At 38.9% G+C, this 17272-nt stretch overlaps 1 pseudogene; it reads right to left on the bottom strand.

Moving 5' to 3' along the window:
• Nucleotides 1-15084: 15084 nt before the first annotated feature.
• On the bottom strand, nucleotides 15085-16101 carry LOC118836939 (annotated as a pseudogene).
• Between the last annotated feature and the right edge of the window lie 1171 nt (nucleotides 16102-17272).

Below are 17272 nucleotides of genomic sequence, written 5' to 3'. Positions count from 1 at the left end.
TGTGTGACCCTGAGCAAGTCACTTAACCCTGATTGCCTCAAGCTTCCTCATCTGTAAAATGTGCTGGAGAAGGAAATGGCAAACCACTACGGTGTCTTTGCCAAGAAAACCCCAAATGGAGTCACAAAGAGTCAGATATGTCTCAACAACAACAACACTGGATGAGGGTGCTAAATTCAATATTGAGAGTCTTTTCAAAGGAATACAGACAACACATAAAAGGTTATTCAAAAAGCTCTAATCTGGATTCGTTTCTGAGGTTTTCTGCTGCATCCTTTCAATCTCCAACATGTTCTTTTTGAACCAAAGTGATCACAATATTGTCACATAGTTTCCGAATAATTCTACAGATTTATAATTTATATGACTACACAGGTACTATTTGCCTGTTTCCCATTCCAACACACTCTCAATTATTTAGTGGCTGTTTATTCAGTTTATGATCAAGGTTCTAAGCTTTTTTATCTTGGCCCTTCTGCTGTCCATATTTTAAGCATTTCATTGTTCATTATTCTGTTCACTAGTCAGGGAGAAGAGATAAAAATCAAATTAATCCTCTTTACTACTTAACAGTTGTGGGTGTGTATAATATCTGAGTGTGGTGAGGAAAAAAATTTGTTGTTGCTGAATAAATAAGGGTTTTTTTATTTCCTGTCTTTCTTGGTTACCCATGTTTGAATAAATAAAATCTATTTCTTTTTACTAGATGGTAAGAGATACTAATCTTTTATTGTGTTAACATTTTTGGTTGTTTTTTTTTGTTTTTTAATTTTTCCGATCTCTGCCTTGGGCTTCTGATCTATTAAAAGCTAAAATTCCCAAAATATCATTCAATTTCCTGAGGACTAATTGCATGAAGTCTACGTCAAAATTCATAAGCCACCACTCTGAATATCTGTAAGGCAAATTTTCTCAAGCAATCTTTTAATATTCATTAGACTCCTGATTTCATCAGTATGAATATTCTCTCCTCTAATGTAGATCACAAACTTTCTATGCCACTGTGGACAATTTCATTAGTTAGAAGGGACAAAAAAAATTTAAAAGTTCGTTGTCAGGTGGTTAAGTCAGCCTTACGGTAATGAGCCTCTCAGAACTTAGCCAGTTTGGTCTTTGGAGAACAGTCCATGGCCGGTCTCATACTCAAAGCCTTTTCACCTTGGTAGGACCTGTCAATAGAAAAGACAGGTTCACTTCTAGGTCAAAATGAGGTATCAGAAGAGGACTTTCAATATTCAAGCCTAGAATTCAAGTGGAACCTAAACTCATGCTTCTTTTTTGTAATACCTTCTTCTACTTAATTTTCCTTTTTTTTTGGTGGTGGGGGCAGGGAGGAGTGGGAATGGGAGGAGACAGTTTAAGAAAGTGGTCTTCTTTCCCTTCACATAGGCCCCATCCCATGACTAATTGGCACAGAAGCTTTAACCTGGCCCAGTTTTATGATTTGAGCTGGTTCACCTCTCTTTCGGCAGCCTCATTGGCCCTCTGCTCCTAATAAGGGCTCACTGTATCAGTTCTGGACTTAATATGGACACCTAGTCAACTTTAGCTCTATTGCAGCTGAGAACTCCCAAATAAACTCCAAGGATCCAGCCTCAACCTCCCCAAAAGCAGGGACTCTGGACATATGCCACCATGACTGGGTCCTCCCACTTCAATTTTCAGAAATGCCAATCTCTTGGTTCTCTATCTATAACTTCAAGTGTTCCTATTTTGTCTTCTTTGCCAGCCTGTTCCCAAGGTTCTCACCTCAGTCCAATATCCCTCTTTTTATATTCTCCACTTTGAGAATTTAATTCAGTACTATGACTTCAAATATCACCAGCAGGCAAATGAACCTTTATATTCAGCTCTGTTCTCAAGTTAGATATCCAAAAACTAGTATCAAGAATGGTCTATGGGATGACATCATTTCTCTTAGGAACAACCACCACTGACCAAGGCTATCGTGGTCTTAGAGTTACTTATATTTATGTTATATCACTGTTGTAAACTATGCCATCCTTGAGGGTAAGAGTTATTTTTATTTTTTGTCTTCTTATCTCCATATATGTATTTCACACAATAGGCACTTAACAGATGTTTGTTATTGAAATAAAATAGAAAAGGATAGTTTGTGACATGAACTTCAGAGACAGGGGCCTAACTTAGCTAATTTGTTTTGCAGAAATACAGCATTAAACACAATGGCTTTGGAAACGTGTGTCAATGGAAATAGAAATGGTCAAATGATGTTGCATTGTGAATTTTTCTGGAGTTATAATGTATATGGCAGGTAGGTGGCACAGTGGATAGAGAGCTAGGCTTGGAGTCAGGAATACTCATCTTCATGAGTTAAAACCTGGCCTTTAAACACTGAATATATTTTCAAGTACACTGCTGTAATTTTTAAATAAAGCAGTGAAATATTCTCTTTTATGCATTTGTAACATGCCTGGTGGGCTGCTAGGTGGCATTGTAGATAGAGTGCCAGCCCTGGAATCATCAAGAGATGAATTCAAATCTGGCCTGAGAGATTTACTATGTGTGACCCTAAGCAAGTCACTTAACCCTGATTGCCTCAGTTTCCTCATCAGTAAAATGAGCTGGAGAAGGGAAAGGTAAGCCACTCCTGTGTCTTTGCCAAGAAAACCCCAAAACGGTCACAAAAAATCAGATATGACTGAAAAACAACTTAACAACAACAAACTGTAATGTGTTAATGCTTTGCTAAAACAATAGTGGAAAGGAGAATGTTGCTGAAAATGCTAGGTATAAATCTCCTCTCTTATTAGCTACACGACCTTGTGCAAGTGCCATTCTCTCTCTGGCCCTCAACTTTCTCATCTCTAAATTGGAGATACTATTTATATTATCTGCCTCACAGAGGTGTTGTGAGAAAAGCACTTCGTAAATTCCAAAGCATAATAGAAAAGTGTGTTGTTATGGTCAGGCCAACTTTAGGCAGATGTAACACCCATTGCTTTGGGTATCTGTGAAGAGTATAGTTTGCTTGCAAGCATTTATCATAGGCTTCTCATCTCTAGCCATTTATTCCTAGAGATTTAATCAGCCACAGTTACCACAATTAGCTTAACTGTTTAGCTATATAATGGTCCCTCATGTCCACACGACACCCTCTTCTGCTGCTTTCAAGTTTGTATCAGAAGAAAAATTAGCAGCATAATCACAATAGCTCAGAACCCTCAGCTAAGAAAACTACTAACATTAAGGCAAAGATTTTGTTCTCTTGCCCAGTGTAGATTTCTGTCTTACTGACCACTGACAGTAACCACTGACCACTTGATAGCTAAGATAAAAAGCAGGAGACAGGAAATAATTATCAGGTAAAGGGAATGAATTTATTACTTTTTTTCGGCACTCTGGTCCTTGTCAACTGTCCTACAGCTATTAGCTTCAACCTGAGTATTCTACCCAGAGATGCCTGTGTCTCTTCATTTCCTCCCTTTGCTCCCTTTGAGCACCTAATATGCGCCAGGCACTGTGCAAAGCCCTGGGGAGACAAATAAGATAAAGAAAGACGGTCTCTGCTTTCAAAGAGCTTACAATCTAATGGGAGAAAATAATATGCACACAAAAAAAAGAGGCTAGAAAGCTGATAGAGGGAGGGGGAAAGGGGAAATCTTGTTCCATGGAATTGAAACCAGGCAGAGCTGCAAATGCAAAATAGAGAGAGTTGGAAGTCTAAAGTCTGCCCTGTATAAAGGAAAGCCTTGGGATTAGTTCCATGGAGTTGAAACCAGCCAGAGTCACAAGGAGGACTCGGGAGGCCATGCCACACTATTACTGCAACTCGACTCTTTAGGTCTCCACACCTTCTTCTAAATCTAGGAGAAATGTGTCTGCTCAAGAACTTCCAGCTTTGACTCGATTCCAACTTCAAACTCAAAGATCTTGATGGTCTTAAATTGTTCTCAGGTCTCAGAAGGCAATGCTCGTTGCTCTGAACTACAAATCTCCAATGCCAGTGAAACCTCTCCCGTACAGTATGTCTCTATATTCTTTTGTCCCTGACTTTTTTGACTTCTGACCTTGACATATATGACTTTTTGAAAGTCATACATGAATTAGGATAAGCTCACCACAACTCTGAGCTGACTGCTGACCCACCAGTAACCTCACTGCAAACTTCTCTCCATCTTAAATCATTTCCTATATTGACATCACTATCCTATCTCCAAACCAATCTGTTACCGCAGTTACTCTCAACACAGATTTTACAAAAAGCATATTTGAAGAGTAAAATGTGCTAACCTTTTAAGAGATATATGTGTAGCTAATTGTTTTGTAGCTTAAATAAAACAAAATAACAACCTAAGGAAGTCTTTCAAGGTCCTATTTTAAGGAAATGGCTTGAGTCAAACTTACTTTATCAAACCAAATCTTTAAAAGGTAGCTTCGGAATGATATCTAAAATGCAGCCTTGTGCAAAACATCCCTTACGCTTTAATAAAGCTACTACCTTCAGAAAAAAAAATGAGTCTCCAAACTGCATGAACAATAGACTGTTGGGTTTGGTTTTTCCAAAGACAGGCACTGGAATCATCTTCTTTCTCTATCCCTACATTCCTGGGCATTGGAGGCTATCCACTGTCCTGACATCCTGGTCAAGAAACTAACCAATCAATCAGTCAGAAAAATAGACAAATATATGGACAGGTATAGCCTGTCTAATGTATTTAAATGGGTCCAAATGAAATACATTTTTAAGCAAAACAATCTTATGATGTTGGGAGGGGGTACAGTGAATTCTATAAATGTTGTTATATGGATGAGGCATTTATGGATGGCATAAGTTACTAGAAGAGGTGAAAAAAAAAGAGGGAAGACATAGCAGAACTCAGGAAAGCCAGTAGAGTATCTCTGAGTACTCTGGGCCTGAGAGGAGCTCAATAGCCAAGAATAGTGGCCCAAAGCAGAGGGGGTAGGGAAAGGTGGCGAGTAGAATAGCTATTTGGAAGGGGTATGTTTCTGGGAGCGAGGGAGGCCCAGGAAAAGTGAGGCCGATCTGGGTGAAGCTATAGTACCACAACCCCAGCCAGGGACTTTGAGCATCCAAAAAGAAGACCTATTGAGGGGAGGAAGGGGCAGGGCTGAATTCAATTTAGCACGCACTAGATATCAAACTCTGGCTGGTTTCAACTCCATGGAACTAATCCCAAGGCTTTCCTTTATACAGGGCAGACTTTAGACTTCCAACTCTCTCTATTTTGCATTTGCAGCTCTGCCTGGTTTCAATTCTATGGAACAAGATTTCCCCTTTCCCCCTCCCTCTATCAGCTTTCTAGCCTCTTTTTTTGTGTGCGTATTATTTTCTCCCATTAGACTGTAAGCTCTTTGAAAGCAGAGACCGTCTTTCTTTATCTTATTTGTCTCCCCAGGGCTTTGCACAGTGCCTGGCACATATTAGGTAGAAATAGGTACCTATTTGAGAGGATACAAACATGAAAAGAATTGTGATCCACAAAGATCTTAGTAGACTATCTGATATTTATCAGATCAGAGAAAGTTTCATTGTAAGTGTCAAAACTTAAAGATAGTGATTTCAACAGGTAGAAATGCAAAGCAAAATCTCTGCAGTCAAGAGGGCTGGTCTGATGAGTAGAAACAGCAATAAACAAGGGGGGATGAAAATGGGGGATTCTGAATAATCCAGTTTGGCTACAATGGAGTAATATGAGATATGTGTACAGAGGTAGGTTGGAGGTGAATTGTGGAGGGCTTTGAATGTCAGAATTATTCTATACACTGGTAACATATGAATACTCACACAGTCTAAAATTTAGATCGTATTCAGTTTACTTTCAGTGAAGTATTGACTGCTTTGTGAACTAATCCCGGTCTTGGGAAAGCTAAAGCCTGCATCTCAGGGAACTGTAATCATTTCTATTCGCCACAAGGGGTCAGCCTTTGTATCTCTTGTGACTGAAGTTTTATAGTTTTGAAGTTTAATATAAAGTGAAACCTTTCAAGACTAATGTAATTCTTCTCCTTCACACTCAGTCTTCTGGTTTTCTTGAAGCAGGGTATACAAAGTCTCATGAAACTTCTGTGTGTAATTACTCATCTATAAAGTTAATGCTTTCTCCTACATCCAGATTAATGTCTAAATTTTTTAAAAAAATTTTGTAATCAAATCGGAAATTGAAACACAGGTGAGACAGTTGAGATGTCAACCTGATATGCATTGAGAAAAAGCTCAATTTTTCACTACAATTTATCAGAGAATATGGAGATTCCTGTCCTTCCTTATTTTCAGAAAATCTGAATTCTAGATAATTTTACTTACTTGCTAGTATTTGGTCCTCAATTTTCTTCTTTTATCTCATTCCTACTTATTTTTTTGCAAGCAGTCATAAATTAATACTAATGTCCTTGTGAAGGCTTTATAAAGTGTGGATTTAAGGAAGTGCGTGAAAGCTTATCCCTGCCCCAATCTCCCCCCCCAAAAAGACTATAGAATACTATATATATGTATATAATATATAGTTTGTATATATATATATATATATTTGTATATGTCTATATATGTGTATGTGTATGTAACACATACATATATATGTATAGTAGTAAAGTGATAATAATATCTCACATCTCCATGACATGATGATTAGGTTAAGAGTAGAGAGGGCACTGCGACCAGTGATTTTTGCTTTTCAGCAGTCAAGACCAGAGCATATCACATCATTAATAAGGTGCTCAGTCTTACCTATCACACATATCACCCAATACCAGAAGATGCTCTGGGGTAACCACAAAGATCACTCTGATTCTCAAAGGCCTAAGAACCACTTACTTATCTGGCCACCCCTGGATGAGTTCTATTATATCTAAATTGTGGGTTAGTGTTTCCACCAATCAGATCGTGGCTCAGAGAGCCCCACTCCCCCTTATACCTGCTTCCTTCATTCTGGCTCTGATATGTTTCTATTAAAAGTGTCACAAATACATGCTTGCCTATAATCTTTAATCAGAATATCAGAAATTAATGAAATCAAGTTAGCATCTATTCACTTTCCACCTAAAGGATGCCCTCATCATTCCCTTTCAGTTCATTCATCGACCCTCCAGTAGTCAGGTTAAAAAATTAGGCATTCTGCTTCTGCCTCAATCCTCAATTTGTTCCCAGGGGACATTTAGCAAGAGTATTTGCATAAGGCTCTTCCGATCAAAGGTGAACTGAGAAGATCAAAGGATCAAAGACTTAGAGCTGAAAGAACTTCAGACCCCTTACTTTATGTGAGGAGACTGTAGCCCAGAGAGGTTAACTGCTTTGGCAAGGGTCACAGTGCTCTCTGAAACAGGATTCAAACCCAAGTCTTCTTGACTCTAAGCCCAAAGCTCTATGCACTGCAACATTATGCCTATCTACTTTCTTAGAGATGTATCCAATCTGCTTGTGCGACATAAGAATAGGAGAATTGTGTCTCCAGTTCTCTTGGGTGCATGCATTAACCAGCATTTCTATCTCTGTAATTGTCAGAAGGGTCCAAGGAAATTTCCCTGTGGGATATAAACTCTTTATCTCCCTTGATCTCACTGGATAGACAGAAGGGGGAAAGGGCCAACTCCTGAAAACAAGTCACCATTCATTCAATCTCACACCCTATATTCAACTCATCCCCTTTTTCTTAACCTTGCATCCCAGATACTTTCACTTTTTCAGAACATGACTTTGTGTGGGTAAATGATGGTCTTTATATCTCTATAGTACTGTGTGTATACATGTGCATACATATGTATATGCATATGTATTTATGTAATATATAACATATGTATTAAAGATTTTTAGAGAGAAAGAGTAATTTATAGGTATATATTTTGTGAATATATATCTATATACACAGATAAAGATTATACACAGATAAAAATCTATAGCTATATAGATAACTATAAAATGCTATATTCACTGTAAGACAGACAATAAATACTCTTGCGTATTTAATAGTGAAATGACTGATTTACTCAAACCCACCCCACTTAAAGTAAGTGATAAGATGCCTAATCAATCAAACAGTCTCATAGGCCTTACTGTAAGCATGGAAAAATCCTTGAAACTGTGGTGATGCTACCCAAGAATTATGTTTGGATGGGCCAAGGAAACTGGGCCATGTCCCAGGAATTGTCTATAAATTTTCAAGCTAAAGAGCCAGTTGTTCAAAAGATTAGAGCAAGAATGGCTTTGCAGCACATTCCTGAGAAGGAATCCCCTTGATTTTGGCCTTGGCTAGGTCTCTTACCCTCTTCCATCACCTTTTCCATAGCTTTGGCCATAAAAGGACCTTTTGAGCTTGAAATCACTGGAGTAGGGTAAGGAAGATTTAGGTCTTTCCATTTTCCTAGCAATATCCCCCAGATCAGCTGACTTAAGAGTCTTCACTGGGCCCCAAAGATTCACCATGCATAAGACTAACTTCTGGAGCACCCCATGAATAAGAGAAAAGGAATTTCCAACAACTAGGATCTCTGTGCTATGCTTTGCCAAGTGTACCTTCTAAGCTGGAGCCTCCTATTTCCTGGACTCTGAATGTACATATGGGAGAACATGTCAGATTTATATGTGCATATGTGTACTATATTCTTACCATCCCACCTTTGTAAATCCATCTTTCAGGAAGAGTGTTAAAGCTAGATGACTGGTCTAATAATCTTTGAGGGAAGTATAATGGTAAAGGGTGGGAACAATGGCATTACACAAGAGTACATGCCCCTCAAAAGTACCCCTAGAATCTTGAAGAAGAGATATAGGCAATTTCCAAAGACCTGATTTTTTTGGTAGGAGTGGGAGTTGGTAAAAGAATCCCCAGAGCTTATATGGGATACACGTAAGGTCCGGACATTCAGAAGTTATTGTCCTAAAAACTGTTTGGAGGTTCTAAAGGGCTAAATAAATTTTCAAATCAATACTATTATTAACTAATAAACCACCTGGCATGGTTGAAAATGCTCTAATCTCATCTTGCCAAGACAAAAACTATTGGTCTGCTGGAGTCAGAGAGCACATAATAAGTATTTAATAAATGCTTGTTCATTAACTTGCTCATGCTCTTCCCTACGCCAGTTCTCTTATTATATCTTTTGTACTTTGTATTCAAAGATGACCAGTGTCCTTACAGTTTGTGTTATCATCAATCCTTGAGGGGGAGAGTCAAGAGGAAGCAGTGGTCCCTGAAAAGACTGATTCACAAACCGTTATAATTTTGTAAGCCTACCCACTTTTGGCAGAAATTAGTGTCCCCTCCTTTGATCAGTTCACATGAGAAAGGTCCAATTGCCAGCTGCCCACCTCCCCAATTCTACTTGCATACCCTGATTATAAAAGACAATTTCCCCTAAACTTCTTGACCATCCCCTTCCCAGTATATTAGTTTTCCTCTCTCTTTTTCTTCTTTTCTTAAGATCATCAAGCCACAGCAGAACCACTCCTGACCTTATCTAATTACCTTCCCTCTATGACCCCAGATAATAACAGGGTTCAGAAGAGACATGTATTATCTCTCTACATTAGCATGTAAGCAATTTTTCCTTTTTTAGTACTTCCTCACTGCTCATTCATGTTTACCTTTTAATGTTTCTCTTAACTCTTGTGTTTGAATTCAAAGTTTCAACAAACTCTGATCTTTCCACCAGAATACTTAGAAGTCCTCTATTTCATTAAAGATTCACTTTTACTTCTATAGGATTATATTCCATTTTGCTGAATAAGTTATCATTGGAGTGATCCTGAATCAAAAGCATTCCTCAGATTTCTAGAACTGATACAGCACAGTTACTTGGTAATCTCATTCTCTTCCATGGATTCAATAATTATCATTCTACAAATGATTCCCAGGTCTATAGATCCAGCCCTATTCATTCTCCCCAGCTAAAATCTTGTATCACCCAATGCCTTGCACATCTCAAACTGGATGTCCTACAGGCATCTCAAATATAGCATATCCAGGACAGTACCTGACCAACTCTACAATCCAGATACACTGGTCTATTTGCTGTTTCTCCCACACAACATTCCATCTCCCATCTTTGTGTCTTTTTATTGGCTCTTCTCCATATGTATAATGTTCTGTCCCTCACATTTCTCTTGCTTAGTGTCCTTCTTTTCCTTTAAAAAAATTATTATTTTGATTACATCTGTGTAATGAGTCTATCTCCAGCCTCACTCCTACTTCACCTCCCTCGAGGCCCTAGGAGATCCCCAGAGGTTGAGAGTGTCCCTATTGCTATCAGTTTATAGAGTACTTTCTACAAGAAGCCTCTCCTGGTCCCCTTTTGGTCTATTTTCCATCTCCTCTCTACATAGCACATAACACCCTTAGAATGTGACCCCCTGAAGGCAAGCACAATGTCTGGCACATTGTAGGTGCTTCATGAATGTTTTTTTGATTGACCACATGATGAACTGATGTCTAGACCTCCTTCCTTCCTCAAAAGTCTCTTGGCTGATACTAGGTGCACTGGAATGTGATGACATGATGTGTCAGTTTAACAATATTCCTTCCATTCAGGGCATTAATTACAAACTTTTTTTTCTTTCTTTGTAGATGGTCAAGGAGGCCAAACAAGTGAGTAGACTCCTACAGAAACATTTAAGGAATTCAATAGCACTTTGATATGTGTGGTCTTCTTATTGTTGCCAGTGATCCCCAGAGATGTCTATTTTTTTAAATACTATCATGTAAAAACAATTTTAGCATTTTTAAAAAAAATTTTGAGTTCTAAATTCTCTCCACTTCCTCCACTGTCCCTTCCCTGAGACAGTAAGCAATTTGATATAGGTTATACATGCGAAACATATTTCTATATTAGTCATGTTGTAAAAGAAAACACAAACTAAAAGAAAAGAAAAAACCACAAAAAAATAAAGTGGAAAATAGTAGGCTTTAATCTGCATTCAGATTCTATCAGTTCTTCCTCTTCATCATGAGTCCTTTGGAATTGTTTTGGATCATTGTATTGCTGAGAATAGCCAAGTCATTCACCAGGCACATGTATTTTGAGCAGGCACACACACTTGGCTTTTGCTTACCTACAAGGATAGTTTAGTGAGCCTTAAAATGGGTTGTTTCATCCAATAGTATTTGTGTTATTATTCACTAACAAGGTAGCAACTTCTTGCAATGTGCGATGGGCAGTGTACATAGACATGGATTAAGCACGTTACTCACATTGCAAGGAAAGGGAAAAATATCTTCGGCAATGTTTATCTATAACAGTACTCCAGATGCTGACAATGTAGCTACCTCCTGTCACTATCTATGCCTCACACTACTCAAGGAGTATCCTACGTATCCCACTACTGCTCTTCAGATTCCATATTAAGAGAAGCAACATGAAGTTTCTGTAGGTAAAATAGAAAACCAACTTTTAAACTGACTTCATCTTTTTGAGATATGAGATTTATTCACAGACACTTTCATGCTTAGTACTCCATACTTGTCTTTAGAGGATGGTGAATTCTTCATTCTCTCCTCTATTGCTTTAAACATAGAATTTATTCCATCATCATTTTTATCTTCTTGAAAGATCACAGAAAATTTTGTTATGGCAAAGACAGGTGGGATTTCGTGTTTGAATGGAGGTTTCATATTTTTCTCTTTTGAAAGAGAGAATTTTGACTGATGAAGTGCATTGAAATGCTTGATGAGTTCAATTTTGAGCTTCTTCCCTCATTCCTGTATTCCTTGATACACAAGGCAATCACCCAGACACCATCATCTCCTTACTTTGTCTATGGCCCTTTCTTCAGCATAGCTGTAAGAAGAATCTACCATATGATGTGCTCTCCAGAAACCAAGAACAGGTGTTTCTAGAGGTAGAAACATTTTAAGAATTGAAAAGTATTTCTACTCACTCTAATGCATTGTTGGTGGAGTTGCCAACTGGTTCAGTAATTCTGGAAAACAGTTTGGAACTAGACTAGAAAGGTCATTAAACTATACATACCCTCTGACCTAGTAATAAATCTACCAAACATATATGCTAAGAAGATCAAAGACAGAGGGAAAGGTATTTGTCCAAAAATATCCATAGCAATACTTTTTTATGGTAGCAAAGAACTGGAAGCCAAATAGATGCCCATCAATTGGGAAATTATGGTTATATAAACTTAATGGAATATGATTGTTCCATGAAAAACAATTAATATAAAAAAATTCATAGAACTCTTCAGTAAACTTTGCCAAACTAAAGTAACTAAAAAATAAAGTAAATAGAGGTAATAAAATAGTTTATACATGACCATAATAATGTGAAAGAAATCAGAACTTTGATCATTATAGAAACCAAAATTGATTTGGGAAAACTGAATTATAGGATTCACTGTGCAACTAGTTCTTCTTATTGTACACATAACAACAACCTTCTGTGTTCCCCTTTTCCAGTCGCTTCCTCCTCTAGTTCATCTTATACTCCTTCCTAAAATATCTCATTTCTCATTGCAAGAACATGCAATAAATCCCAGTTGTTCATTAGATAAAATGTAAATCTTATTGCCCGGTATTCCTGAAACTTGTCATTCAATTTCCCAAATTGCATTTTTTCCTACCCCACTTTGTGAAGCCTGTCTCCCATGCTTTGAATGTAATCAGTCTTCATCTTCACTTGTTCAAAACCTTTGCTTCTTTCTAATGTCATCTTGGGTGCCACTTTATATGGAAAGCCTTTCCTGATCCCCCTAGTTGGGGGATCTAACCAAGACAGTGAGCCAGTATCATCAAATTCTATAAAGGGGGACACTAAACTACCCATGAGCTTTGCTGCCAGCCTTATATCGACATAGAAAACCACATATTAATATCATGCTCTGTTGTATTTTTATTTATTTTATTAAATATTCCTCAGTTATATTATAATCTGGTTCTGCCTTGTTTATACATGCAGCTTCATATTTAATAATTCTCTAAGCCTATCATTTTCTGAGAAGAGGCCAACCTGTTTTGGTAGAAAGTGTTTGCTCATCTGTGAGTTCCCCATGTGAATGGAATCATAGGTCCAGCCTGTAATGCATTAAAGACGAAAACAAACTCCTCCCCTTCCCCATTTTAACCCAGTTAGTGCTTTATCTTCAGAACAAAAGATGCTAACTTTTAGCCTCTTTTTAATGAAAGAGACCAAGCCATAGTCAAATTTGGCTAATTGAAGGGTTACAGAAACCATCCTCCTCCTTGCTTTATTTCCTCTAAATATAAAACATTCTATCAGCCTTTGAGATTTCCATTTTGGACCACTCACCTGAATTTTGAAAGACTATTGTCGCATTGTAGGTCTGTTCTCCCATAACTATCTGCCTGCCCTGCTCATCAGGAAGGTTGAAGGACACTTTTGTACAGGTACATATCATGTCTTCCAGATGGAAGAATATAATAAATATCTAAGCTCTTTGAAAACATTTTTGCTTTAGTATTTGGTCAGGAGATAAATCATATTAAAGATTCTAGAAAGGGATAGATTTATCTTAAAATTTATGAAAAAAAAACATCAGAGCACAAGAATATAGAACTGTTTGGTTTGCTTTGACCTTTACAAAACAATTAGTCCTCCATTTCCTTTGCGATTTAAAATTTCTGGTCATGTAAAAATGTTTTTATTGGTTTGAGAAAGAACTTATGGCTTCTTAGTGACACATGTACACTACCACCCCTGCCCCCAGATACCTTTGCCTGTTTGAGATAGTGATCTGCTCTTTTTTTTATGAGAATGAAGCTTCGGTCTTATTGCTGTCATCTAACCTATGATATACTGCTAAGAATTGGGAGAGGTGGAGGCTTTAAAGCGTTCACATTTCTAAAGCCTTTGTGTAAGACAGAGAAGGCCCTCTGCTGGCAGCAATAATTGACTTCAACCAGCAAAGTTTCCCTTTACTTCCAGCAAGGAGTTCTTAATTTTTTGTTGCTGTCGTCGCTGTCCCACGGACTCCTTAGACAGTCTGGCGTAGCCTACCAACCCTTTTCAGAATAATGTTTTAAAATGAACAAAATGAAATGCATAGGGTACCAAAGGAAACACCATATGTTAAAATATAGTTAACAAAGTATCTTAAAATAACAAGTTCACAGGCAACCTATAAGGGTTCTCCTGATTTAAAGAGATCTTTGCAGCTGTTTGAACATTTTAGTATTTGAAACCTGCATAAATAAGCTATATTGACATGATTGCCCCAAAATCTATAGTAGCATGATTTTTTTTTACCAGTTGGAAATAAGGACCTTCTAAGCCCTGGACTGGTTTCTAAAGTCCATCCCTACCCTAAAATGCTGAGTCTATGTGAAGATAGGATGCTGTTTAGTAGAAGAAGCACTGAATCTACCATTGGGAATGTGGTTTTTAGTAAAGTCTTTAGGTCTGTGTAAGAATTTCTAAGATGGTCACAAAGGCTACCTGGATATTCCAAATTCTCAGACCCTGAGGCAGTCTGAGGAGGATGAAAGTTGGGGGAAAAATAATAATTTAAAAATAAAACAAAAAAGTTTTAAAAATAAAAAATATAAAAAAAGAAAGTGTGCAAACAATAGACAGGCAACAAACTTTTAGTAGAAGCCCTGTTCCTGGGATGCAAATACAAGCAAAAAAAAAACCTGAAAGATAGTCCTTGTCCTCAAAGAGCTTACATTCTAATGGGGTAAGACAACACATAAGAAGGAACTGAAAAAGGGATGGGGGAAAAGGAAACATAGAAGGATCATAGTGGCAAAGAGAGTTAGTTATAGCAGAGGCCAGGAGGAGGATGGGATCTGGCTGGTCACGGCCTATCCCAAAAATGGAGGTCCTGGTAGAAACTCACAAATGGGAGAGGGGTGTGGAAGGAGGGACAGAGGCATGATGGAGGCATGATGGAGGGATGTTCCAGAGTGAAAATGCAGCTGAGTCTCTGTAAGGAAATCCGGAGAGAGTCAGAAGCAGCCAGTAGGGGAATGAAGCATGGACAGCCTGTATGAGCTTCTTCAACGTTTTCCTGGGGGCTCTCCTTCTCTGATTTTCTCTTTTTTTCTGACCCAGCGGGAAATTTCAGTCCCATAGTTTGAAGAAATAGCAGCAGTACCATCTTGGAGTCTTCTCACTGTGATCCTCCTGACTGAAGAATTCCCACTACTTAGGTTTCACTGTTAAGGTGAAGCTAGATGCAGCCTGATCCAGAGTGGTTTTCAGAACCAGCTCTATGACATCCCCACTTTTCTGTGACTCCTTGTAAACACTGATTTGTAATTTCTGGGAGCACTTCCTTGAGCTCCTCAATCTCCTTCTCATCCTTAGCAGCTGCCTTTAGCCTTTCATTCAGCATGATCAACCTCTTCTCAATGATAGATTTAGTAAACTGAGACGCAGCTTCACATCCTGGCTCATGTAAGATTAGGCCAGGCCCAGATGGTAATGGGTCTTGCCTGGAGTTCCTCTATTACCTGCCTCTAATTTTTAGATTCAGTGCTCACTTCCTTTAGTTTCAGATGAACTTGAGCCACATTGAATTGCAGTTACTTCATTTTCTTCCCCTTAAAAATGATCTTTGTGAGTACAGCACCGGCCCTGGAGTCAGGAGGACCTGAGTTCAAATCCGGCCTTAGACACCTGACACACTTGCTAGCTGTGTGACCTTGGGCAAGTCACTTAACCCCAATTGCCTTGCCTTCCCCCCTCCAAAAAAAATGATCTTTGCTAAGTCCAACATATTTCAGGTGATCTTCAGGTTCCCCGTATCATCATCTTCAATTTCCCAAACAGAATTGTTTTCAAGTATTAAGTCATTTCCTCTTTTTCAACTTCTTTGTCATCCTCTTCTGAGTCTTTGATTTCTTTATCCTCCTCCTCTTCTTCCTCCCCCTTCTTTTTCTCCTCTTCCTCCTCCTTCTCTTCCTCCATCAGTTCATCTTTTTCTTCCCACTCTATTTAGCAGCTACTCTGTCTCATCTTTGGTCCATGTCTGGCTATCTTTGAGTCTTCCAGGGGGCTCCTGTATTTCTTCTAGCTGTCTACAACTTCTTTTGAGGACTCGGCCTCAGGATTAGCATTCTCTTTTGTGTTTGTGCACTCCTCTGCAGCTTCATCCTCTGTAGGGACCCGCTCACCTGGGTCAGAAGGTGCTGAATGGACCCTTTGCAGGGATACCATCAGACTTCTCCTCACTCTCTAGCTCTGCAAGGGTTTCTACCAGTCCAGCTGCCACCTCAGCCTCACCTGAAACTTTGGCTCTTCTTCAGCAAGGGCCACTTCTGGATTTTCTTTCACCGTCTCTGCTGCTGCCTTCTCCCCTCATTCCTCATGTACTACCTCTGTCTCCACATTGGCCACAGTTCCCTGCTTTTCTACTGCCAGGTCAAGCAACTGTTTAGAAGCATTTCTGGGCCTTTCCTCTCTCTTTAACTCTGCTTCTCCCTGTTTTTCCTCACCTGCTGTTTTTGTTTTGGCCTTCTTTTGGGTAAGTCCTCCCCTTTCTCTGGCTTCCCATCATGAGTGGTAGCTGTGTATACTTGCTGCCTGCTTTCTCGAGAGGCAGCTGCTTCAGGATCCTCAGCACCTAGGAACATCATCCAGATCCACAGATACCTCTTCTTAGGCCTTCTCTCTGTTCTCTTCCAGCCCCACAACTGCTTCTGGGATCTCAGCTTCTCTTCCAACTTCATCTTTTTCTGCTTCAGACCACTTTTCACGCTTTTTTTTCTTCCCTCAGGACATCATATACCTGTTTTCTAAACACATCTTGCTTCCTCATTTCTATTATCAGTACTTTCTACCATAGGTTCATCCTCTGCTTTTTCTCCATTTTGTGCACAGGTTCGTCATCCAGGACATTCCCTAATATACCATTGTCTATTCTTGCTAATCCCAGCAGAAACTTCCCAGAGTAAAAGAAGGCTTCTCCACGCTCATTATCCTTTTCTCCACATTTCTTACCCAAGAGACTAGTTCCTTCTTAGAATTCCACAATAGGTAGAATGACTCCCGTTACCAGATGTTTCTGCCACACACCCAATAATTCCCTAGATTTACATCCAAGGCATCAGCTTTTCTCTGTAAATATGAAGGGAACAGTGTCTCTTCTTCCATTTTGCCTGGGGTAATTTTTGTAATTGGGCAGGCTCAGTGGCCATGCATCTCCAAGGCAGGCAGACAGAGAGGACTGAGGGGAGGAAAGAAGGAGGGAAGGGGAAGTTGAGGCTGGGGTGCTCCTCATTTCCTAAGACAGAAAATGGTAGACTGTGAATGTATAATTCTTCATAATAGGTAATATCTCGTGAGGTATTCAGTAGGTGTTAAATAATTACAGAAGAAAATGTATTAC

The sequence above is a fragment of the Trichosurus vulpecula genome, chromosome 1 (genome assembly GCF_011100635.1).
Source record: "Trichosurus vulpecula isolate mTriVul1 chromosome 1, mTriVul1.pri, whole genome shotgun sequence".
In the NCBI taxonomy this organism is placed as follows: Eukaryota; Metazoa; Chordata; class Mammalia; order Diprotodontia; family Phalangeridae; genus Trichosurus; species Trichosurus vulpecula.
Note: the sequence above shows the minus strand (reverse complement) of the source record. Positions and strands in the feature narration are given on the sequence as shown.